Here is a 26,673-nt window from a genome sequence, read left to right on the forward strand (position 1 = left end):
AATCAGCCTTAGGTTTTCTTGAAATTTCTATCGTTCCCCTCCCCCATACTTAATTTATGCTCTTATTTTTAATTCCATCAATTAGTTTTGTTAGGAGTTCTCTTTCATTTTATTCCTAAGGTTAGGTGCTTAGCTTACTAATTTTTAGGCTTTCTTCATTTCCTTTTTTTTTTTTGAAACAGAGTCTCACTCTGTTGCCCAGTTTGGATTGCAGTGGCGTGATCTTGGCTCACTGCAATCTCTGCCTCCTGAGTTCAGGTGATTCTCAGCCTCCCAAAATGCTGGGATTACCCGCGTGAGCCACAGTGCCCAGCCGATTTTTGTCTGTCTTTCCCTGCCCTCCCCTTCCCTTTCTTACCCTTCCTCTCTCCTTCTCTCCCCTCCTCTTCCCTCTTCTTCAACAGGAGGTGAGATTTCTTCCCTTCCCTCCTTCCTTCCTTCCCTTCCTTCTTCAACAGGGTCTCCATGTGTCATTCAGGCTGGTGTGCACAATCATGGGTTACTGCAGCCTTGAATCCTGGGCTCAGCCTCCTGAGTAGGTGGACTGATAGGTGTTTGCCACTACACCTGGCTAATTTTTAAAAAATGTTTTGTAGAGACAGGGGCTCACTGTGTTGCCTAAGCTGGTCTTGAACTCCTGGGGCTCAAGGGATCCTCTCGCCTTGGCCTTCCAGAGTGCTGAGATTATGGTGTAAGCTACTGCGCCTGGCTAATTTTTTTTCTTTTATTTCATGAATTATTTTAAAGGTCATTTTAGTGTTTTCAAATACATCAAAATTTGTAAATTCAGATTTTACTATTTCAGATTTTATCATATAATTGTCAAAGTACCTGGATGATATTGATTCTTTGGTATTGGTTGAGATTAACTCTGTGACCTGGTATAATCGTTCCATGTCTGCTTGAAAAGAAGGTACATTCTAATTGGTGGGTGTTGGTTAGGTCTAATGTGTTGCTTAGATCGTGATTGTTAATTATTTCATTCATCTTCTATAGTTTGACTAATTTTTTTACTACTCAACCATTGACTAGTATATTAAGCCTTTCCTTCATAATTGTGAATTCATGAAATTCCCTGTTTAATTCAATGTATTTGAGGCTAAATTGATAAACAGGCAAATTCAGGATAGGTTTTTTTTTTTTTTTTTTGAGATGAGGGTATCACTTTGTCATCCAGGCTGGAGTGCAGTGTCACAATCACTGCTCACTGCAGCCTCAGCCTCCTGAGCTCAAGTGATCCCCACCTCAGCCTCCTGAGTAGCTGGGACTACAGGCGTATGCCACCACACTCAGCTAAGTTTTTTATTTTTTTCTGTAGAGATGGGTTTTTGCCATGTTGCCCAGGCTGGTCTGGAACTCCTGGGCTCAATCTGTCTGCCGGCCTTGGCTACCAAAGTGCTGGAATTACAGGCGTGAGCCACCACACACCACCCAAATTCAGAATAGTTATATTCTTGTTGGTGGAATCTTTTTCTCATTATATAGTGACATTTTATTTCTAATAGTGACTTCTGCTTTAGTGGCTATTTTGGTTGATTTTAATATAATTATAGCTTTTTTGGGTTACTGTTTACTTGGTATATATTTTTTTCTTTATGGTCTTACTATATTGCCATACTTGCCCTTCTTCTAAACAACATATAGAGGTTTAAAATTTAATCTGAGAATCTATGAATTCAATCTGTTTATATTTGGATTTGTTTATTTTTGACTTTGTGGCTCCTGCCCCAACACACACACCTTTTAAGGTTTTAATTTTCTCTTTTCTTGGTAGTATGTTCTTCAGTTCTCATTTTACTGTCCATTCTTCTGGAAGTTTTATATTATTTTAGTGGTTACGTTTAAATATTTAACTTGAACATGTCACCTAAAAAGTGTATAATCATCATTTCTTCAACATCCTTTCTTTAAAACAAAATCCCAAAAACAAAGACCTTAGAATACTTCAACTCTGATAGCTCGTCTTCATTTATAGGTGTTATACTTTTCTCTGGTGTTTTTGCTTTCTTACTTTTTTAATCCTGAAATTTTACATAATTATTATTATTATTATTTGGTTGGCACATGTTTAGGTTTACCCAATGGCTTACTGGTATTCTAAATAAATATATATATAAGGGGATTTTTTTTTTTTTAATTCAAGTTTTGCAGCCTCATATGACCAAATTCCAAACCTCCTGGGAGTGGGGAAAAAAAGACTCTTAAAAAAAGATACCTGCTTGCAAAAAGAATTTACTACAATACGGAAAAGTGTATGGGAGACAGTATATATTTCTAGAGACTTTGAGATAACATTTAACGTTTTGGCTATTTAACTTCTTCCTTTTAGTTTCTCTCTTTCCAGTTTCTGCCTTTTCTGTTGTATTATTCTGCTCAGGTTGTGATAACAAAATACTACAGACTGGCTGGCATAAACAACAAAAATTCATTTTCTCCACAGTCTGGAGGCTGGAAGGCCAAGATGAAGGTGTTGGCAGGGTTGGTTTCTCCTGAGGCCTCTCGGCATGCAGATGGCCACCTTCTCTCTTTGTTCTCACTAGGTCTTTCCAGCTGTGCCTGCACATCTCTGGTATCTCTTATGTGTCCAAGTTTCTTTTTTTTTTTTGCGGAGTCTCGCTTTGTCACCCAGGCTGGAGTGCAGTGGCGCGATCTCGGCTCACTGCAAGCTCCACCTCCTGGGTACACGCCATTCTCCTGCCTCAGCCTCCGAGTAGCTGGGACTACAGGCATGCACCACCATGCCCGGCTAATTTTTTGTATTTTTAGTAGAGACGGGGCTTCGCTGTGTTAGCCAGGATGGTCTCGATCTGCTGACCTTGTGATCTGCCCGCCTCGGCCTCCCAAAGTGCTGGGATTACAGGCATGAGCCACCGCGCCCGGCCCAAATTTCTTCTTATAAGAATACCAGTCAGTGTTGGGCGCGGTGGCTCATGCCTGTAATCCCACTTTGGCAAGCCGAGGCGGGTGGGTCACTTGAGGTCAGAAGTTCGAGACCAGTCTGGCCAAAACGGTGAAGCCTCGTCTCTACTAAAAATACAAAAATTAGCTAGGTGTGGTGGCACACGCCTGTAGTCCTAGCTACTCAGGGGACTGAGGCAGGATAATCTCTTCAACCCTTGAGGCGGAGATTGCCGTTAGCCGAGATGGCGCCACTGCACTCCAGCCTGGGCGACAGAGGGAGACTCCGCCTCAAAACAAAAACAAAAAACAAAACAAAAAAAGAATATCAGTCAGATTGGGTTAGGGCCCACCCTAACAGCCTCATTTTAACCTTATCACCCCTCTAAAGACCCTGTCTCCAAATATAGTTACATTTTGACCTGCTGAGGGTTAGGGCTTCAGCATATAAATTATGGGGGAGGGGGACACAAATCAGCTTGAAACACCCATTTTTCATCTTTCTTTTGGCAAAGGGTGTTGTTATTACATGCAGTTATGTGTTCATTGGGGATACAGAAGTGAGACAGAAGTAGTTCATGTCCTCATGAGACTTTCATCTAGACAAATCTAGTGATAATCTCTCTGTCCCTTTCTGTCTCTCCCTCCTGCTCTCCCTCTCCATCCCTCTATACACACACAATAGGGCACCTGCGGACTCCTATCAGACTTGTTGCTCTGTGATCACTAATGTAGCGACTCTGTTTTACATAGGAGAAAAAGAAAAAGCCTTTACAGTCTTCAAAACCCCGCACTTAATGTTTTTATAGTTGTTTTCAAAAGCTCTGCTCAGATTCAGCCTGTCTCAGATTGGACTGTTGACTTTTTGTCTTTTGCATTTATTGCCCTTCTTTTCTTTTTCCTAATTTCCATCTACTTGTGAGATTTGTTGCTGTTGTGGAAAGACTGTATTCCATAGTTGAACATAGGGAGGGTGAATTTCCTAGTTGGTTTTTTTTTTTTTACAAGCTACTGAGTTCTCCATTTCTGTGATTCATTCATGTGTTTTTTCTTGCTGCATTTCAGAAAACTCCCTGCTTTATTAAGGTTTAGGTGACAGGTCACCCCATTTTGAGTGAAACGCCTGAACAGAACAATTAAAGAGAAAATGAAAGGATTCAAGTACAATAGAGAGTGGGAAAAAAGAAAGAAATCTGTGGAGTTTATTTGTCTACATGACCATTCACTTTAAATACTGTTTCTAAGGTATCCCTGATTCCTCAGGTGCCCAAAGTCCCAAAGTGAGAGATGCGTTTTAAAAAACCAACACCAACAAAAAAGCAGTGTTAGCCACATTTGATATTTTGAGTACTGCAGCTGAGATGTCAGTGATCCATAGTGAATCTTGAATTGATTCTTAGAACTGCACATCTGAGATGTGTAAGAGGTTTTCCCCACTACTTAGTCTGCCTAGTTGGCAGAATTGATGTGGAAACGTTTTCTAGTATAATTATTGTTTTACAAAAGAAGTGTGAAGCATATAGAATGTTTGTGGGGGGAAGGGGGCAGTCTTTCCCGGTCTGAATTGTCTCTAAAACAAGTGATGTATATGGAAATGTCCAAAGGAGTAAAACTTGAAGGTGGCTCGGAATTTGACCTCTAGGTAGGAGACAATTTGTACTTCAACTTCCTCCTGAAATGTTTTTCTAAGAGTAAGAACAACATCATCTTGAGGGGGAAAACGGCAAGCATGCAGAGGAGTCATGTGGCCTTGTTAGTCCAGTCCAGCTCCGTGGAAAAGGCTTTCATTTGTATGCTGCCTAATTATACTGTAAAAGAAAAGACTGAATCCATTAACTAGCCAGGCCCTTTGTGTCACTCCTGAATCCCTTTAATTTCGGGGCTGCATAGAAGCTTTATTCAGAGCATTCCTAGTCCTGCACTATCTTTCCTGTCTGGATGCCAGGCCCTATTCATGGTGTTCTCACTGCAGGAAGTTCTCACAGTCATTTGGGGTGGATGGAGGGGGAGGGGAAAGATGAGGGAAGGCAGAGGACTATGTGGGTCTTTCCCCCTCTCCATTTCCTGCTCTGCCCCTTAAAAACAAAACAAAACACCAAACAAAAAGCACACTCAGGAACGTAGCTATAAGGGAGGGTCTTAAGTGACTCAGTGGATTGATAACTCCTGTTAAATAACAGAAAATGTGTCTTCTTCTGACATCTATTTACAAGTAGTACTAAGGCTCAGAAAAAGCTTTTCAGGTCCGATGAGGGTAGGAGTCATTGGAATGGCAATGTGCTCCAAAGGAGTTTATTCCTTACAGTGAATGTATTTTAAAGAACTTTTAAAAGTTTTAAATTTTTAAATTTTGTATTTTCTTTTTTAGAGACAAGGTCTTGCTCTGTTGCCCAGGCTGGAGTGCAGTGGCATGAACACGCCTCTCTGCAGCCTTAAACACTTGGGCTCAGGCAGTCTTCTCGCTTCAGCCTCCTGAGTAGCTGGGACCACAGGCATGAGCACTGTGCCTGGCCAGGCCCCCCTGCCCCCACTCGGTAAAGAATAGCTCTTAAGGTTGTGCTAGTAGTAAGTTGGGAGTTGACACAGAGAAGCTGGGTGTTCAAGCAAACATCTAAACATTTTAAAATCTAAATGGGAAGATAAAGAGGCCAAGGAATGCTTTTCTTCTTACTTCTGCATGGTCTTTAAAAATAAGTATTATTTAGGTTTGGTTTAGAACATGTGACCTTTTACAACAGATGCTGAATTGTTGTTACATTTCCAATCTTTTCAAATAGATATGCAGATAAAGAGGGGAACTAGAATGATTTTGTTTTAAGAGGCCGGTGTGGTAGAAAATAGATATAGATGAGTGTAAATGGAATCTTGAGAGTAGCAGGGCACCAGTTTTGAATTGCCAGGATGTTCTCTTGGTTAATAGTAGTTGTGTAACCCAAGGGAAGCTTGATCTTGTTGTGTTTTGTTTGCTTTGAATGAATAAATTATCAGGGAGTGGTCAAGGTTAGATTCCACTCTTGTTACATGTTTAATATCTTTGTCAAAACTTTTGGGATCATTTCAAGTGTCTGCTCTCTTACTGTCTCAGTAGATCCTTATTGAAGCTGACCATGCAGTTAAAATCAACAACAACAACAAAAAATCAAACAGCTAGTCAAATCCCTGAAAAATCTTCAGTGGACAGTAAGTGTGAATAACTGGATGAAAACTAAATAAAAGTGGAGAGTGTAGTTGTGTGTTGTGCCATATTACTACTGTGACATACACTTAAAGATTATAAACAAAGAAAAATAGCTATTTAAGGGTTATGACAAAAAGAATTCTGACACTTGGAACCCTTGACTAGATGCATAGGAAACCAGGTAATAGAATAGAATAAGGATGAAGAACTGAATATCAGTAGTTCGCATTGATAGAAATAGTACGGAACTTTTTCTGTTCTGTTTTTTAGTGAGGTGGGCATGAGGATATGCTGCACATTTTATTATGTTTAAGGATGTTTTCTTAGGTAAAGTTCTTTTCTAATATGAGAAGCTGATGACAAAAATGTTTTTAGTTCACAGTATTCTATATGATTTATCCTTTTAATGTGCTCTTTTCTGATTTAATCAACTGAGTTTATATAAGTCACCTAAGACTTTTACAATATGGTTTATATAGAGAGTTTGATTAGAGGAAAATAACTGAAGGCTTGTTTTTATAATAGTAATATAATAACTATCATTTGCTGAACCCAGCAATGCCCCATAAGTTACACAGGTGCTTTGCATGCATTGCTGGCATCTGGTCCTGATCCCTAGCAGATGTTTCTGTTCACTGCCTTCCTAAAAATTTAATCAGGTCACTGTAGATGTGTGTAGCTGCATTCAGGGGCTCTACTAAAGAGTGGGGCTTTAGAAATTCATTAGTTACTGAACATTGAGACAGGAGCATGCCCTATCCATGCTGCCCACTCTAGGATGGGCTTCACCCTTCCTTCTCAGGATATAACATGTTACTATTGTTGATGTACCTTCTAACAAATTAGGCCATAAAAGTATAATTTCCCCAAAATTACGACTTTTTAAAGTTTGCAATTTATTTCTCTGCAAGTTCAATTAATGAAATTGACTGTTTTGTAAGATTTCTTATTATGAGCCAAAGAAAGAGAAACCATAGTAATTTTCGATCCTGTGAGATTGAGGCTATTGCTTTTCCTTGAAATCAGCCCTTTTGGAGTTGGGTTGATTATTTTCTTGAGCTGTCACCTATTCCTGATTCTCAATAAGGGCTGTGTGGTGAAAGCATTTTGTTACACCCATGTAACTAGCCCTTCAGCTTGTAATTCCCACCATGCTTGTCTTAAACACTTCAGCTGTTCTTCTGAACTGCTTTACCATCTTACCTTATCCAGAGAACTTGCCATTGTACTTTGTCTTAGATTCTGGCCTCTCAGTTGTGCCTGAGTTACTTGGTCAGCTGCTCTGTTCTGCTGAGGAATTCTTTTCATCTTTGTGCAACAGGCATTCCCCATCACCTGTCTTGTCACTCTGGCACACTGTGCTTGGAGACAAGACTAGGCAGTTGTTGTTGGGTATGAATGTTGGGGTAGCAGTAGGGCATGTCTGTGTGTGCACAGGAATCTGCAGGGTGCCTGTCTGCAAGTTGGCCACTCTTCTAGAGGTGTAGAGGCTGCAGTCTTCATACTTTTTTTCCCCTCCTGAACTGTCTCTCTGCCAGTTTCAGTGTAATAAAATGTGTTTGGCTTTCAGAGGCTTTCCTGTAAAAGGAACAAGAAGATTGCATTTTGCAGTTACGATGAGAGAGCAAGGTGTGGTGCTTTGGGGAGCATCATGGAAAGGACTAGAAGGTGTTTGAGAAAGCTTAGTCTACTTTGTATCCACAGTATCAAAAATAGGCCTCCCCAGACTCCTGACGGAAATATCAGAAGGGAGATCTGCTTAGTTATTGTATCAAAGGGTAATGGAAGTCATTCCCCATGTAATTTGTTATAAGGGTAACAATGATATATATAATGTACCAGATTCCACATGTAAATTAAGAGAGAAAAAATAGGATTGAGGGTGTAATGTTCATGGCATTACAGTTCTGTAATGTTTAATAGAAAGTATCAATTGCCACAGTCAGCTATACCTGGTGGTACATACCTGTAGTCCCAGCTACTTGGAAGGGTGAGGTGGGAGGATTGCTTGAGCCAGGAGGTCAAGGCCTGGGCAGCATTGCAATACCCTGTCTCTGAAAAAAAAAAAAAAAATGACTGTAGTCTTTCAAGGATTCCTAATATGTGTCTCCAGGACCACAATAGGCTTCTTGACATTGACAGATTTTTGTCTTTGAGTTAGCCAGCTAGACAAGAGCATTTTGAAATAACTGACATAGTGAAATTAGCTGATGTTTTTTGTAGGATGCAGAGGTTTAGACATTTTATGTTTCTTTCTTTGTTGTCCCCTGGATTGTTGTCCTCTGGATAGATGATCATTGTAATCCTTTCATTCTGTGTAGATGGATGAAAGTTGAAAAGCACTTCTGTAACTAGCCAGAACGTCCAAAACCTTATGCTGTCATGCTCTGTCAGCCCATTGGCTCATTCTTTTCCTTTCTTTAGGTTCTTACCAATACCAGTTTTCTCAATAAATAACTCCTTCCCCTCTAATGATTCCTATGGAGAAAGAGGGCAAAGTTTAGATAGTGTGGTGGTGTGAGTGTTTGTGTCCCTGTGCAATTCATATGTTGAAATCCTAAACTCCAAGGTGATAGTTTTAGGAGGTGGGGACCTTTTTGGGGGTGATTAGGTCATGAGAGCAAAGCCTTCATGAATAGGATTAGTGCCCTTACAAAAGACGCCTGAGAGAGACTATTCTCCTTCCACGCTGTGAGGATACAGTGAGAAGGTGCCAGCTATGAGCTAGAAATCTGACCCTCACCAAGGCACCACATCTGCTGGTGCCTTGATCTTGGACTTCCCAGCCTCCAGAACTGTGAGAAATACATTTCTGTTGTTTATAAACTGCTCCTTATAGCAGCCCAAACAGTCTAAGACAGATAGAAAATTGCTTTATTTTGTGCTGGTAAGATAGTTTGTAACTATTTTTTGTTTGCTTGAACTGGGCAGTTTCTATTGGGGATTTCTTAGAAGGTATTATTCACTCTTCTGGGGGCAATTCTCTTTTCTTACTTTCCCTTAGCAAACTATTCTTTTTGCCTTTTCTTTATGTCTGGTTAGGGCAAAAAGAAACATGATTTGTGAGAATATTTTTGTTCCCCCCTCTTCAATTTGTGCCAAGTGAGAACACAGATGAATGTTTTTTTCTTCCTTTCATTCTTTTTTTTTTTTTTAAATAAAATGTGTTAGAATGTGCTACACTAGCTCATGATTCCCAAATAACTTCAGTGGCTTGAAATAATAAAGGCTTAATTTCTGCTCATGTTGTATTAATTATCAAAGAGGGAGAGGGAAGCTTCATATACATCATTATCTACTCAGGGAGCCAGGCTGATGGAGTGAACACTATCTGGAATGTTGCTGGCTACCAAAGGGAAAAGAAAGTTCTAGAGGGCTTCAGCTCACTTGGCAGAAGTGGCATGGCTTACCCAGCCACCAGGGAGCTAGGAAGGATAATCCTGCCATGTGCCCAGAAGGAGAGGAGACCCACACATTTAGCATGCCATCGTCTGCAAGTAATGGACAGCCTGAATCAAACAAGCTAATAATCGGGGGATTATTATTTCACAACACTGAGAATCCAGAAGTGGTTGGGATCTGGACCATATGTGGTATGATGAGGAATTAATTGATGTCCTTAAAGACTTTAGTTTTTTCTCCCTCTGAGCTCTGCTATCCTTGACTTGGCGGTTTGCTCTCAGGCAGGCTTCCCTCTTGGCCATGTGCTGCTGTAGCAGTTCTACATAGCACTTTTGGAAATGACTGTCTAGAGAAGAGGGAGATAGGAAGAAACGGATACTTTTCCTTAAGAAAATTTCCCCAAAGCCCCCAGTTAGGTTTCCCACGTATCAGTGGGAAGAATTGTAATATACCCATTCTAAACCAGTTACCATGATTGGTGTGGAAATGAGAATCTCTTTGTTGGAGTTAGGGGCAGGGTTGACTTTCTCCTGAAGCACATGGCTATTTGCAGGACAGGTAGATACTTCAACACAAGTGGGGTGTAATCAAGAAGAGAAGTGTAGAATGAGCCACCAGCAATGTTTGCCATACTCCCTGCAGTGTATGTACATACAATTGAGACTTTTGTCTCTAGAGGTGATAAGAGATGCTAATTTTTGATGAGTGTAATATGGTAGGTAAAAGGGAGACTTGAGTGGGCAAGGGATATCCTTAACGTTAAAACTTCTTTTTCAAGCAAAATGTCATCATCTGTACAGATGTCAACATTGTATGCAAAACACTGCAGTAGGTGCCAGGTTATACTTTACAGGAAAGACAAGGCCTCAGTATGTAATCTCTTACTAGTTTATAGAACGACTACTGAAACAAACAGAAACCTACATGAAGCAAACCAGTAATGGGCCGATGTATTTAGTACCTCTGAAACAGTTCTTGTTTGAGTGTGATAAAAGTCAAGTGTGAATTTAATTAGTTTTTATTTCATTTCTTGCTGTTTGTTAGAGATTTGTTAGTAGTGTACTGATGTCCTTCTGTGTTTCAAATAAGGCTTGGTGTTTTCTTTGAGGTTTTGAAAAAGGTGTGTTTTAATTTTTCTCTTTGTAGTGCAGGCCATACTCAGCTACTCCCCATTTGGGGTGTCCCCATTTTAACTTCTCAAATGTTTGCTGCTTTTCTGTTCTCTTAGGGCTAACCTTCGCTCCTTTTCTGATGTTGCTGACTTCTGAAACTGGCAGTGTGCTGGTAGAGGTAGACTCTTGTCTGTTATAGCTTAAATATAAAGCTATAAACACATATAGTTTTTCTTCTCTAAATTCTTTGGCAAGACTCCTGTGGTCCTCAGCTGGCACAGAATACCTGGTTGCCTTGGTGCTTGCTTACCTTGGGCCGCCCTCGTGCTGTTTTCCAGTTTTTCAGCTCTCCTTGCGGCTCGCTCTTTCACCTGCTTACAGACCTGTGTGAACAGCTCAACCTGTGAGTATTTCCTGCAAAAACCTTTTCATCTTGCCCATTTGGCTCTGGGCCCTTAAGGTGTTTTCATGAGCAAGGCCTTTTTCATTGGTGTGTTGGGATTCGAAAGAAGTATGTTCAATTAGTTTTCAGCTGTGGAAAGTTCTAAGTTAGGGACACTTTTAAGTAAAACCTTGTAGGTTATAGTGTGGTAGAGACAGCATGCATTTCGACCCCATGAGCAGAGTTTCTGCAAATGTAAAATGCCTTTTTTTCCAAGTGCTCTAAAAAATATACATTCGAAGTTTATTATTAGCAGAGAGTAGAAATCTTTTTCCCTATCCTAAGAAAATTTGTTGCACTTTGGGTGGTAAAATTGTAATTGTAACTTTTTTTGTTTTTTACCCTTTAGGGTACATTTACCAAGTAAATCATTTTGGCTTTCAGTAATTCATAACATAGCTTTTAAAAAGACAAAATGAAACACCTAATTCAGGCCAGTAAACTGGCATTTCCAAGATAAGGGAAAAGCACTGAGTAACTTGGAGGCTAAGTAACTTGGTGAAGATTTGTCGTCTAGTAAATGGGTATCCTTTCGTACTCAGCCCATGCTGTTATGATACTATTCTCTCCTTACTCCATTTCTTTAAATAAAAGCAAAATCTTTATTTCTTTGTGCATCTTTGGGTAGTCACAGAAACCCCTAATTAGCAAGCAAATAAAAAAATTTAGCTTCTTTTTGCTAAGGTAAAGAGCCTCTGACACCTTAACTAGATACTATTGAGTGGATTGGTCTGAGGCAGAGATGAGACATTTTGTTAAGTTTGTAACTTTCCCTAGTAAATCCATTTCAGAAAAAATTTCAGTTTATGACCACATTTGCATTTTGCATGTGGAAAACCCATGCCACCAGAGTGAAGGATTTCCTTAGGAGTTAAAAAAAAAAAGATCTTTCCATCTCTTTGAAAATTGCTTCCTTTTAAGGATAATGAACCAAATGCAAATTACCTTCTTTTCACATGGTGATTGCAATAAGGGGAGAATGGAGGCTCTTGTTGAATCCAAGTCTTTCTAAACTAAGGAAAAAGGAAAATTTTGTGTCTAATTCCTATGTAATGTTTATAGAGCCGACTGTGATGTTCTTGAGTCAAAAACAAGATTTATATGGAAATGTTGATTTGTTAAATTTGTGAGTCTACTTTGTGGGAAGTACATAGGATAGATAGAGAGAACATTCCTTAAGACAATTTTTAGCTACTTTAAAAAATTACATAAATATGACAGAGGGTGATTTAGTACTATGTGGTGGGATCCGTATCAACAGTTTGTGTACCTATAATGGTATGGAGTATATCAGATAGCCCTGTCATTTAGTGAGAAGACTGCTGCAGAAAAAACAGAGGTAAAAATAATTGTCTTGCGACCTCAAAAAGTTTGGAAAAATGTAAAAAAAAAATGTAAACATTTCCATAACTTAAAAAAATCGCCACACCCCTGTAAAATGAAAACTCTTTTCAGCCTTAGGTCAGTGTGTACTTTTGGAGATTCTGTTATGTTTGCAGCTAAAATGTTTTTGAATTTATTCACAAAGATATTTCTTTGGAAATGCAACAGATAGAGATAGAGGATGCATGGAGAGATGGGAAGAGTTAGCTATATTGAGTATGTTCTCATTTGTGTCTTTGGCTTAAGTAATATTTGTCAAAATCTCTTGAACATACTAAATATTTGTCTGAATTTCAAGATCTTGTTTGAAATGTAACCACACTGATATGCTTACTTTCCCTTGGCTATGCTTTGATGGCTAAAATTAAGGACTAATAAAGAAATAACTAATTCTACCCACCCAAATTAATCTTGTTCAGAATTACTGATACCGTCGTTTCTGTAACTGGTGGTTGACTGACTCAGTGAAGAGCAGGTTTTGCCTGAGCATTAAAATCATCTTACCGTTTACATATCATTTCATCATTTGCTGTATTGTTCCTCCCCTTCCTCAACCCAATCTTCTCTTTTGCAGCCTTGCTCTTTCTTTGGGAAATTGAAAACTAAAACCCTGGGAATGAAATATATACTTAGTGACTAATTTCATCTTGGGTTAAACGGATATGATTCATCTAATTTTTATAATCTTCTGGCTGTTCTCAGACCTGTGTCTCTTTGCCCCTTGGGTTCCATACTTGTCTTTCTATTTTTATTTCTATTAGAAATGATAGTAGTGCCCCCAGAATACTGGAGGTTGAAAACTGGCAGTTCTAGGGGCTGAATACTAGTGGTCTACAGATTTATGTTGTTTGATCAGTGTTGTGTTTAATTTTTAAAAGTTAATTGTCAGTATGAAATAATGAGATTATTTCCAGTCTCTCTTGAAGCACAAAATCTGGCAACACCAGGCCCACATTCCTGCATGAAGTGAAGCAGCAGCTGCCTCTGTAGATGATACACATGGTCTGTTCCCAGTCCCGTTGAATTCCCTTCATTTTATATTGCTTGCCTGGGCCCTGTAGGCATTTTCAGTTTGTAGTCTGAGATCTGTAAGTTTTCTCATCACAGATGCGTTCCTATTTTTGTGGTATTAGGTTTTCTACCTTAATTGCTGCTGATGCTGTGATAGCCTGTGAACTGGGGAAAGCAATGTGTGGTTCTGGCAGCCAGGTAGAATTGGGTTTGATTCCTAGTTTCACCGTTTACCAGTTTTACGTCAGCTCCCAAAGCTTCCGATTCCTCTTGTGTGGAATGGGTATAATCCCACCCCTTGGAGTGGTTGTGGCCTCAATGCAAGGCTCTCTCTGTTGCCCTTCTTTGTTTTTCTTTCTCCACATCCACATTGTAAACTAGAGAACATAATTTAATTTTGTAGGAATTCAGAGTTTGAGGAGAGGAAGGATGCATATAAAATGGGATTTAAACAAGGTGGGTTTTTTGTTTATTATTAGTGGCCTGCTTAGCAAAACTTGATGAAATTTAGTGATACCTCTTGGAATGAGTGTCTCCCTGGCATTATTTATTTATTTATTTAATTTAATTAATTAATTTATTTTTGAGATGGAGTCTCACTCTGTTGCCTGGGCTGGAGTACAGTGGAGCGGATCTTGGCTCACTGCAAGGTCTGCCTCCCAGGTTCACGCCATTCTCCTGCCTCAGCCTCCTGAGTAGCTAGGACTACAGGCGCCCGCCACCATGCCCGGCTAATTTTTTGTATTTTTAGTAGAGACAGGGTTTCACCGTTTTAGCCAGGATGGTATCGATCTCCTCACCTTGTGATCCACCGTCCTCAGCCTCCCAAAGTGCTGGGATTACAGGCGTGAGCCACCGTGCCTGGCCTTATTTTATGTTATGTTATGTTGTGTTGTGTTGTGTTATTTTCAAGACAGGACTGCCTAGGCTGGAGTGCAGTGGCACAGTCATGGCTCGCTGCAGCCTCGACCTCTCTGAGCTTAAGTGATCCTCCTGCCACAGCCTCCAGAGTAGCTGGGACTACAGGCACCTGCCACCATACCGCCCAGCTAGTTTTTTGTATTTTTTGTGGCGATGGGGTTTTACCATGTTGCCCAGACTGGTCTTGAACTCCTGAGCTCAAGCGATCTGCCTGCCCTGGCCTCCGAAAATGCTGGGATTACAACATGAGCCACTGTGCCTGGACTTCCCTGGCGTTTTTAATAACTATGCTGCATATGTGCAGACTCTCTGGAGATGGACAAATCTTGTTAAAAGGATTGCAGCATCTCTTTCAAATATTCTGGAAGGAATGGTGATAATTTAATAGTACAGTTTTCTAAGCAAGGTGTTAAAAGAATATGGTTTACTAAGAAATGATGGTATTAGTAATGTAAAGAAAAAATACAGGCCTTCTACAAATTTGAAGTAGAGGTACTGAATTTGATACATTTCTATAAGCATTTTTCTTTTTTTAAAAAAAATAATGACAGGGTCTCATTATGTTGGCCAGGTTGGTCTTGAACTCTTGGCCCTGAAGCAGTCCTCCTGCCTCAGCCTCCCAAAGTGTTGGCATTATAGGCATGAGCTGCTGCACTGGTCCTCTGTAAGCTTTTTTTTTTTTTTTTTTTTTTGAGCTGGAGTTTCACACTTGTTGCCCAGGCTAGAGTGCAGTGGTGCAATCTCGGCTCACCAAAACCTCCACCTCCCAGGTTCAAACGATTCTCCTTCCTCAGCCTCGCTGGTAGCTGGGATTACAGGCATGTGCCACCATGACTGGCTAATTTTGTATTTTTAATAGAGATGGGGTTTCTCCATGTTAGTCAGGCTGGTCTCGAACTCCTGACCTCAGGTGATCTGCCCACCTCGGCCTCCCAAAGTGCTGGGATTACAGGCATGAGCCACTGCGCCCAGCCTGTGGGCATTTTTTAAAGATTTAGAAAATACTAGGAAAAATGTCCTACACTCTATCCTCATTATAATCAGATGATCTTAAACCTAATAAAGATCTAATAGCTTTTACTTAGTATGTGAAACCTAAGTAATAGTATTTTTTATTCTTAATAACAATTAATATAGATTTTTAAATTAATAAATTATAAGTGCTATTAGTATTCCTCACTACCCAGCTAAATAGAATCCTGTTTTTGTTCTAAAAAATTGACTATCTGCATTTGTAAAGCTGTGGTTTTGATGTACTTTGTATCTAGTTCAGGTCACTCATCTGTGTTGAACAGATTGAGTCCTAAAGAGGGAATTGATTGTTTAGGATCCTGTAAATAATTATCGGCTGACACTGAACCCAAATCTTTTCATTCAGTTTATAATCTTTCTGTAATTACATAAAAAAAAAATTAAGAAAATTTCTGTTTTCTTGATTTTTATATTTTTTTTGTTTTTTTTTAAAAATCTTTTTTGTTTTGTTTTTTTGAGAAAGTCTCGCAGTTTCGCCCAGGCTGGAGTGCAGTGGCGCAATCTCGGCTTGCTGCAGTCTCTGCCTCCTGGGTTCAAGCGATTCTCCTGTCTTGGCCTCCTAAGTAGCTGGGACTACAGATGTGTGCCACCATGCCCAGCTAATTTTTAATCTAAGTAGGATATAAATTGCTCAAAGAAAATACATTGCATGTATATAATTCATTTTAAGATATTGATTATTTTCTAATTTTACCATAATGGTTATGATAGAGGTGTTTATGGAAAAGAGTTCTTAGTGTTTTTACCCTAGAAATATAAATTGTAAGATATCTAAAACACAGTTGTTACCTTTTAACACTGCTTTAAATACACTTTGCAGCTAAATCCACAAAGTCTATCAGTCTAAGGATCCACCTAGCCAATTAAAATTTTTATACAGAAATTTTCCCCGTGTGACTCAGTTACTAATTTTTTTGTTCTCTAGCAATCACTTCTCCCTCCGGGCTATGCATGAGCTCCCAAGCTGTGTAGAGAAGTAGCCAACCTGTGTAGCTAAAGTGGTTGCAGTAACTTGTCTCTTCCACTGCTCTCTGAGTGTCCTTTTTTCTGCGTAACTCTGCATGCTTCTGAAGTAAGTATAGTGTGAAACCTGAGCTGTGCTCTCTGACCTCCAGTGGAACTCAGGAGGAAGCAGGGTGCTACCAAAAAGAGGGGAAAACTCACCTGGTGCTTTTCCTATAGGTTGGGTAGGACCCTGGACAACTGCTGTCTTCAGCCCTGGATTCCACCTTTTGCCAGGTTTTCTAGTCTCCTGTGCAGCAAGTCATGCGAACACCTCATTCAGCCTTTTGCAGCCTGTACTGAACTGCTGTCGCTCATTGCACCCTTGTGTTGGGGTGTAAGGAACCCTGAGACTGCTACACAGTTGCCATTTCTGTCTGATTCCTCTCAGGTCTTACTCTTTCTCAGTCCCTCGTTTTTAAGTTTTCTCACTGTCAGAGACAGTCAGTCCATGGTGCTGTGACACTATTGTTTGGTGACACTATGCTATTCTCTACTGTATGTCTTTCTCTGTCTACTTTCTGGACTCTTTGACATCATACCTCTGTCTTTGTGACTTTTTCCAGTGGCACCAGCAATATTTTTTTCTGTGGGGCAGACCTAGATTCTGTCTCTTCAGTTGATAAACACTTAAATGCTCAAATAGTTTCCATCTTAAAAATAAAATCAAGCTGGGTGCAGTGGCTCATGCCTGTAATCCCAGCACTTTGGGAGGCCGAGGAAGGTGGATCACCTGAGGTCAGCAGTTCAAGACCAGCCTGACCAAAATGGAGAAACCCCGTCTCTACTACAAATACAGAAATTAGCTGGGTGTGGTCGTACATGCCTGTAATCCCAGCTACTCGGGAGGCTGAGGGAGAAGAATCGCCTGAACCTGGCAGGCGGAGTTTGCAGTGAGCCAAAATCAAGCCGTTGCTCTCTAGCCTGAGCAACAAGAGTGAAACTCCATCTCAAAAAAACCAAAAACCAAAAAAAAAAAAACATTTTTACTTGCAGCTGCTGTTCTGTTTTCTTATCCCTCTGTTCATTTATTGGTAGATTATTCTTTCTCACCTTTCATTTGTCCTCAGCCCCATCCACTTTGGATTCTGACTCTTCCTTATTATGGATTTAATTTTCTTGTTGGTCATCAAAATGAGGATGCTAGTCACACTTACATCCTGTGGTTCTTGGGGATGAAATGAAATTGGGGATGAACCAAAATGGGGATGCTAGTCACACTTATGTTCATCTTGGGATGAAATGGGTTCTTTCTTGTGCAAGGGAGGCTGAGGCAGGTGGATCACCTGAGGTCAGGAGTTCGAGACCAGCCTGGCCAACATGGTGAAACTCCATCTCTGCTAAAAATACAAAAATTAGCTGGGCCTGGTGGCGCATGCCTGTAAGCCCAGCTACTCGAGAGGCTGATCACCAAAATGGGGTTGCTAGTCACACTTATGTCCTAGGGTTCTTGGGGATGAAATGGGTTCTTACTTGTACAACTCTTGAAGTGGTGTGCCTGGCATGTGACGAGCATGCAGCAGATGCGATGCTGGCTTCCATTATTATTGGCTATTTGCCATATCCACGGATGTCATCTTCTCCCTTGTCTCCTTTAATTATTGACAGAAGTTGACACAAGTGATCATCTCATCCTTTAAAAAGTGCTTTCTCTCTTCCCTTGGCTACTAGGACACTTCACTGTCTTTTTTTCCAGTGTCATTGGCCATTTCCAGCTCCTTCATTAGTTTCTCTCCACTTGTCCTTTAAATGCATGTATTTCTCAAGGATCTCTTCATCTAAATGTCCTTCCCTCAAATTGCTATCTTGTGCATTTTCCTTTTTAGTTAATGCTATTATATCCTCCAAGTCACTCAGGATTGTTACTGTGATATCATCCAGAATTCTGTCTTCTCCTTTGTCTCCCTTTCCAGACCACTCCAAAGCTGACCTTTTTTCAAATTTTGTTGGTTGGACCTGCCCTATTGTATGCACGGCCTTCTCATGTTCGATGCCACGATCCCATTTTGGATGTCTGGTCATTCTCTTTTTCTGTCTTCTCATTGCTGTCAGAGTTATGTTTCTTAAAGTTCAGCCCTAATGTCACTCCCCATTGCATGAAGTGGTAGTTTCCAAAGAGGGGTGCTGGCATAATAGGAAGTATGCAAATAAGTATATTTGGATATGAGAGGAAAATATTAAAGCTGTATTTATGCTTAAGTAAAGCTTTACTAATATTTGGTGCATGCATTGGTACCTTTATTGGATCTATAAGCCATTTGCTCATGTATCTTGAAGTACCTAAGGGAAGAGTGCAAGATGAGTTAATGGTCCTCCACTGTTTGTTGCTTCTCAGCATATTACAGTCTATTAAAGCTTACATGTACCTGCTTAAGTGGATCTGCAGGGTAAAGCATGTAGTTTTTGAGATGCATGTGTTCTCAAAAAGGGTAAGTGACTTAAAATATTTGCACAGAAAAGGAGAATTGGAGATAATCTTAATAATGTAAGATGAATAGGATTTAGATAGGTGGAGAGGAAAAATGTTTCAGTCAGCAAGTTCAATGTGTGGGAACTGGGGAATGTCAGCCTGGCTTTGGGGGCAACTTGAGGTTCCTTGGTGCTGTGTGTTGGGGAAGAACTTTCTTTCTTCTGATTTCATGTTTGCATGCTTGTATGAGATGGGCATTCACTGGGATAATCCTCTCTAGAAACTCCCTCACTTTAGTCTTCCCTAGGGGCGTAGAAGTGACTTATCTTTGAGTTTGAAAAAAGGAACTGGGCCTGTCTAGTTTCAGCTCGCTCCTTTCCTACAGATCTTGCATTCTGCTGTGCTTGTTCATGCTGTGAGTTTTATAGGGGCAGGCCTCCTCAGGGAGGCCTCTGCCTGTCGAGCTGTACCTGTCGAGCTGTACCTGTGACTAGGTAGAGAAATAGACCTAAGCTACCTTTTCCAACCTAGGCTTTATTGGTAATAAAGCTATTATCTGTGTATCTGTATCACTCTATATAACATATCAGGTGTATATTATATATCAGATAAATATATATTTTTCTTTCTGGCTCTCCTGTTTTACTGGTTTTGAACTTGGGCTGGAAAAATAAGAGTGTTAAATATTGAATCTCTTTTACTTCAACATCAAAGACTTCATCTTTAAAATTGAGTTACCAATCACTAACTCTTAAGAGTTATGTGAGGGTAACAAATTTAAAATGAGAAGTTTTTGAAAGATAAACTGTCTACAGATGTATATAGATTTATAAATGTTCTTGGGGGTGGAAAGTAGAAACAAGCTGGGACCTGTTATTTTATAATTAACTGCCATCCACAGATTAAATTCTAGCTCCTGCCAGCCACTCTCCTGCCAGATCCTTGGATTACAAGAAATGGTGGAGGGGGTGGCAGTGAGTGGATATAGCAAATGAAACATATCTTGCTTTGAACATTTAACTTGGTATCAGGCCCTAAATCATAGTATTATGATATCTCAGTATATGGAAAGGAGACAATATCAGATCAGGAAAATTAATTTTCCAGCAGGAATGGGGAAGGTTAAAATACATAATTTCAAAGGAAACCACTAAAACAGAGATTCCTTCGGTTTTTCAAAACTGCCACAATGTTATTTGCCCTTCTCTCAGTTAATGAACAGTGGGAAATGTGCTTACATTGGCTTAAGAGAGCCAAAACCACAATTCCTACTACCACTTGAGAAAGTCCTAGAATTTGGGAGAATAAGCCCATTACTGTATAAAACTAGAGAGAAAATCATTTGCAGTTTTCTGCTGAATTTGATCCATTCTTCCGTACATGAAAAGATACAGCCCATATATGGCAAAACCCAATTCAGTTTTTGAGCACTTTAAATGAAATGATTGAACAGTTTGGAGCATGACTCGCCTGTGGCATAGGCATGAAATCTTAGGTAATGACTCATGGGAATTACTGTTGCCACGGAGTTTTAGAATGCAAGAATTGATCTGTCTCTGAAAATATTTATATTTGATTGCATTTCTAAATAGGTAAGTGGGTAACAGCTGTTTGAATCTGGTGGCGTGTGTGTTTGGAGGTATGGGGGAGAATTTTGACTGTACTGCTTTTGTGTTAGAGAAATTGTGCTCTTTTATTTTTTCCTATCTGGTTTAATAGAGTACAATAGCAGAAAACCAATCAGTTCAGGGAGTGGCCCATTTCAGTCTGGCCCTCTTCATCCACAAAGTGGTTTGGAATGAAAAATGCTAAGATGCAGTATTTGGCTGGCACTTAGATAACTAAGAAAAGAGAATTGACTTAACTGTAGCAAAGAGAGTTGATGTGAGGCTCCAGTCATCTTAGGGCTCCTAGGAGAAGATGAGAATCCATTAGCACCTCTATATCTGGGGAGAGGGGTGTTGCCAAGAAGGCCTGTTTTGTAAGTTTGTTTTCATTGACACTGAATTTAATTTCTGTCTTAGAAACTATCCAGTAAAGTCTAAAGTTAAAAGTTTGAGAACTGCAATGTAGTAGTCAAATAAGCCACAACTTGGATGAAAAATTTCAGCTGCTATTAGAGCAAAACAAAAACAAATTAAAAACCAACATTGTCTGCCTTTTTCAAGCCCCTGATCAGTCAGTAGCCACCTTGAGAACCAAAGGGATTGAATACAGTGGAGAGGATCCAAAACCGGAACCAGACATGACCTGTGAGGCAGGAAGTACAGCATGAACTTTTATTGAAAACAGCTCAACAGTGATATCATTGGCTGACGATGGAGGAGGCTATTTTATAACTCTCTGGAATATGAGTTTAAAAATTACATTACTCGGTAAACAACAGAAACAGTACTACAAAAGGTTCTTTAACAACCATAGCTATCTGTATTATAGGCAAAAATGAGAAAATAAATTGGAAAATTCTCGTCACCAAACCTTACCCAGATCAAATTTCGTTATCTTTGAATATAATTCTGCTGAGCTTAGTTACATGGTTATGTTAGAAATATGCAAGTAGAAAAAAGGCTGCTGTAGGCATTCTTAGTGACAATAATCAAACCATTATGTAGGTGGGGAGGAGAAATTATATGATTACCTAACAGTGAAAAAGGAGATGGGGGGAAAAAAGACCAAAGAGCAAATACCAGAAACTGGGTTTTATTAGGATAAAAGCAAACAATTTATGCTTTAGTAAGCTTTTAGCTATCAGAATTGTAATTTTAGTTAATAGATATCAAGCAAATGATTTATATGCTGTATTCTCTGGGGTGATGGTGGGGATGACAGTCTGTTAGTGATGGCTGCTATCCTCATTGATCATCAAGGTTGAATTAGAAATAAACTATTGAAAGTTTAATATATCATATATAAAATGATTGCTAATAATAAAGGTAGACTAAGTACTTAAAAGAATAACATTTAATATCTAGAAATTATTAAGAACTGCTCATTCACTTTGCATTCTATATCAAACATTCAGAGATTATTTAACTGAAAGAAACAAAGTGTGATTAGAAAGTGTAGATCAGAAATATATTTGAATTTTAGTGGAATATTGGATGTAAATCTTGACTAAATCATTTGGTGTTGTGGAATCAGAAGTCCAGAGGTAGAAATGTTCTTAAAGAGGATTTTATGTAATCCCTGGTTTCTGCCAGGCTGTTTTGAAGCATTTTATTTTAGAAAAAGTATTGACCAAGTGAAAAAAAAATGATTTCTGATTTTGAAATGAGTAGAATAACTAGATGTGATTGCTGTGGGGAGGGAGGATAAACAATTTTAAACAAACTCTTGTGTAATCATGCTAGGATTCAAAGGATGTATTCTTTGTTTCTAAAATGCATCTTTTAAACATTCACAGAAATGTCACCAAGATGCTCTGTCTTTCATATACCAGGAAAAATAGGCCATTACCATTTGTTGTCTGGGTCTGCATTTTTCGCTTTACAAATAATGTACAGAACAATAAAGGGATAGGGAGAACAGCTTTATTAGAATACTTTAATAAGAATTTAAGCATAGCATACCCAAATTCTTATTCTATGATGTATTCAAAATGAGTAACGTGTTAAAATGCAGCTAACTGTTCATCAACTGTTATACGTGCATCTAGAACATTTCCATCTTGTTAATACTGATTCCATATTTCAAATACATCTCTAATAAGTTCTACCTTATCATTACTTTTTGTTCTTCTTGTACTTACATCATCAAATGCCAAGCTTGAAGAACTTTTTGAAATCTTGAACAACTCATAGTTCTGTTGAAGGAGGCCTTCAATCATCTTTCCTCCATGTTTGCAACATATTTTTCTTCCTAGGTTTGTAAAAAGCCAATTAGCATCATCAATCTAATGAATATTTTTTATTTTCAAATCATGTATTTCCTGCTAGTCTTGTTTTTATTTTTATTTTATTTTTATTTATTTATTTTCGAGACAGAGCTTCACTCTTGTCACCCAGGCTGGAGTGCAATGGCGTGATCTTGGCTCACTGCAACCGCTGCCTCCTGGTTTCAAGCACTTCTCCTGCCTAGCCTCCCAACTAGCTGGGATTACAGGCATGCACCACCACGCCCGGCTAATTTTGTATTTTTAGTAGAGATGGGGTTTCACCTTGTTGGCCATGCTTGTCTCAAGCTCCTGACGTCAGGTGATCCACCTGCCTCGGCCTCCTAAAGTGCTGGGATTACAGGCGTGAGCCACCGTTCCCGGCCTACTCTGGTTTTTAACATGTGTCAGCTTGCAATCCAGTAACAACAATATGAAGTTTTGTTACAGGCCATTTTAGCAAAATGGTATGGTTCAAATTCTTATTGTAGAATATTGCACCATGTAGTCCTTCCTGTTGAATAACTTTTTGGATGAGAACACCATACATTCTTTTTGCATTTAGAAATATATTGGTGATGCATCGGTTCTTGAATTTGAGAAAATCCTTGTAGGATGTCTTCATTAAAGATTCATAGTTTGGATTTCGCGTATACAGATTGAATATTCCATTTCCAAAATGTTTGGAACCGGAAGTGTTTTGGATTTTGGAATTTTTTTGGGGGGAGAATATTTGCATATACATAATAAGATATCTTGGGGGATAGGATCCAAGTCTGAACACAAAGTTCATTTATGTTTCCTATACATACACCTTATACACACAGTCTGAAGGTAATTTTATATAATATTTTAAAATAATTTTGTGCATGAAACAAAGATGATATACATTGAACCTTTAGAAAGCAAAGATGGGCCGGGCATGGTGGCTCATGCCTGTAATCCCAGTGCTTTGGGAGGCTGAGGCGAGTGGATCACCTGAGGTCAGGAGTTTGAGACCAGCCAGCATAGTGTAACACCATCTCTACAAAAAATACAAAAATTAGCTGGGCATGGTGGCGTGCACCTTAATTCCAGCTACTCAGGAGGCTGAGGCAGGAAAATCGCTTGAACCTAGGACGTGGAGGTTGCAGTGAGCCGAGATTGCGCCATTGCCCTCCAGCCTGGGCGACAGAGTGAGACTCTCTCAAAAAAAAAGAAAAAAGAAAGCAAAGTTGTCACTATCTCAGCCATCCATGTGGATCATCTGAGGTGGTTTGGCATCACCATTGTTCCTGACTTTGAATTTTTATGCTACCATTAAGCAATCATTTTCTTATACTTATTCACACATGAGTTCTTAACAGTGAGAAATATGACATACCATTAATACAGTGAAAAAGAATGTGCTCATGGTAACTAAGCCTGTAAGCAGAAAAGCATCAACAGAATTACCTGTACCATCTGTTAAACAACAGCAGCCCCAATGAACAATGGCAGGCTTTTAGTCTCCACCTATAACGCTGTGTTTTTGTTTAAAAATTCACCCATCCGTACACTGATGACTTTGTGTTTTGATTAAAAGGTTAGTGTACACGGTGCTTTTTTAGGAGAGAGGAAACATCAGAAGCAGTTGAGGGACCAGGAAGTGGGTCCTCTAGTTATGAGGAGGCTTTCTGTTGGATGGCTTCTAAAAATGTTTCCTCTAGAGTCATCTGCGTCATTAACAGTGGTTTTGATCTTAAGATGTCTCTCTTTGATTTTAAAAACTGGTATGATTGATACCTTCTTCTGTTAAGAATGCACACTACTCTAGGCCTTCAATAAGCCCATCAGACATTTTCACCTGTCATCAATAAGCACTTCTTCTGCCGTGTTAACAATGTCCGTTGCCTGCTTCTGGCATCTTATTGGCACTCAAAAAGTTTCAGGTTTGGGAGCATTTCAGATTGGGAGCATTTCAGATTTCTGTATTAGGGACATTCAGCTGTATAATCAGTTTTTTCTTCTCCTTTCTTCTTTCTTCTTCCTCCCTCCCTCCCTCCCTCCCTCCCTTCCTTCCTTCCTTCCTTCCTTCCTTCTTCTTCTTTCTTCTTCTTCTTCTTCCTCCTTCTCATCCCCCCTCTTCCTTCCTCCTCCTCGTCCTTCCCCCTCCTCCTCCCTTCTCCTCCCTTCTCCCTTCTCCCTTCTTCTCAGAATCTGATGCTAGATTTGTTGTCATCTGTCTGTTTGCATTCATCTTCTGACTTAACTGTGCTGTGTCTCCATTTGTCACTTCCCTTTGCCATTTTGGGCAGAAAATGAAAAATTCTGAATTCTCAACTGTGTTCAGTGAAAGCTAAAAGCAGACTATAAAGTTAGTATGTTTAGTCTAAAACTCTTCTGGAAGATTATGTAATATTTTGGGTAATGCAATAAGAAAATGAAATGGTGATAATATAGTAATAATTTATTTCATCATTATATCGTATCATGGAAAATATGGTTCCATTTTTCTGTTGTTTTCTTTAGTCTTTTTTAAGCGTAATTGGCAATAATTGATGTGTAATAATGAAATAATTCTTAGGGTGATGAGATACAAAGTGCTTTAAGATATAGGAAAAGCGAGATCACTAGGATCCCATAACATATCTTAGGTTGATGAAATGCTCCAGTAGACCCATCTGGCTTGAAAGATAGTGAATTTTATTGTTTTTTAAAAATAATTAAATTTAAGTTGGGCATGGTGGCTCATGCCTGTAATCCCAGCACTTGGGGAGGCTGATGTGGGTGGATCGCATGAGGTCAGAAGTTCAAGGCCAGCCTGGCCAATATGGTGAGACCCCATCTCTACTAAAAATACAGAAATTATCTGGGCATAGTTTCACATGCCTGTAGTACCAGCTACTTGGGGGGCTGAGGGATGAGAATTGCTTGAACCTGGCTGGTGGAGGTTGCAGTGAGCCAAGGTTGTGCCACTGCACTCCAGCCTGGACTACTGAGCAAGACTCTTTCTCAAAAGAAAAAGATTTTCTCTTTTTTTTCTTTGGAAGGTATCCGAGAAAATATAAAATTTACAAAATACAATCCTTGTATATAGTTAGAACTACTCAAAAAATAATTCCTTCCCCCATCCCCCCAGAAAAAGAACTCTAAAATTGAGTACAATGGACCTTTATGGTATGCTGAAGGCCAGTCAAGATTGTAAGCAGTATGTGATGTTCTTGGAAGCAAAAGGGAAGAGATGAATATGGGAAACAACAGGAGTAAAAAAGACTTGGATTTTGTCATGCTGGGAACCCTAGGCTGCTGGAGTTTTGAGAGTCTCCTTATTTAAACTCTAGTTTTTGTGGTACTGCTGAATTGGATCTACTCTAAGATCCCTGCCCCACTTAATTTTTTTTCTTTTTAACATTTTTCACAGGTTTTAGCTGCTGGAAAATATCAAGCAGTATAATGGGACATTTGTGTTAGCTACAAGTCTCCATAGGTAGAAGGTGGAACATTGTCAAAGCTCTTCGAAACCTGTAATGTTGTTTGGACTTTGTACATCATGAATTTTTTGGAGCTTCCCTATGGCCTTGATATAGTTTGCCTTACTTGTCTCTCTGAGATAAAGTAGTACATTTCAGAGATGGGTGTTGTGAGAACTTTGGGTACATGGAAAGTTTCCTTGTTGTTATTTTGTGTGTTTTCTTTATTCATACTTCTTTGCCTCCAGAACATGCCAGATTTTTAGGAAGGATAACTTCCTAAATAAAAATATTTTTGGGGTTAGGGGGATAGGTTCTGTTTGTTTGTTGTTAACCAAAATTTAGTGTATTTCTACCCTAAATGTTAAAGCTCAAATAACTGAAATCTGAAAAGCCATTGCTAATGTTGCTGTGAATTTGGTAGAAAATGACACAGCCCTGTCTTAGTTCGTTTAGGCTGCCGTTATCAAATACCATAGAATGTGTGGTTTTATAAACAACATAATTGATTTCTCACAATCCTGGAGGCTGGGAAGTCCAAGATCAAGTTGCCCGCAGATTCCATGTTGATGGAGGCCTG

At 39.4% G+C, this 26,673-nt stretch overlaps 1 protein-coding gene and 1 long non-coding RNA gene across 3 annotated transcripts in view; one reads left to right on the forward strand and one right to left on the reverse strand.

Moving 5' to 3' along the window:
* PHLPP1 (PH domain and leucine rich repeat protein phosphatase 1) overlaps positions 1-26,673 on the forward strand; it is a 288,094-nt gene that overhangs the window by 31,918 nt on the left and 229,503 nt on the right. The gene's annotated exons all lie outside the window — the stretch shown is intronic.
* Positions 18,618-22,627, reverse strand: LOC110741817. The gene is made up of 3 exons (XR_002518740.2): positions 22,540-22,627; positions 20,657-20,701; positions 18,618-18,661 (listed from the first exon to the last, which is right to left on the reverse strand). It is a non-coding gene; the product is annotated as an uncharacterized LOC110741817 (long non-coding RNA).

Source organism: Papio anubis, chromosome 19 (assembly GCF_008728515.1).
Source record: "Papio anubis isolate 15944 chromosome 19, Panubis1.0, whole genome shotgun sequence".
NCBI lineage: Eukaryota > Metazoa > Chordata > Mammalia > Primates > Cercopithecidae > Papio > Papio anubis.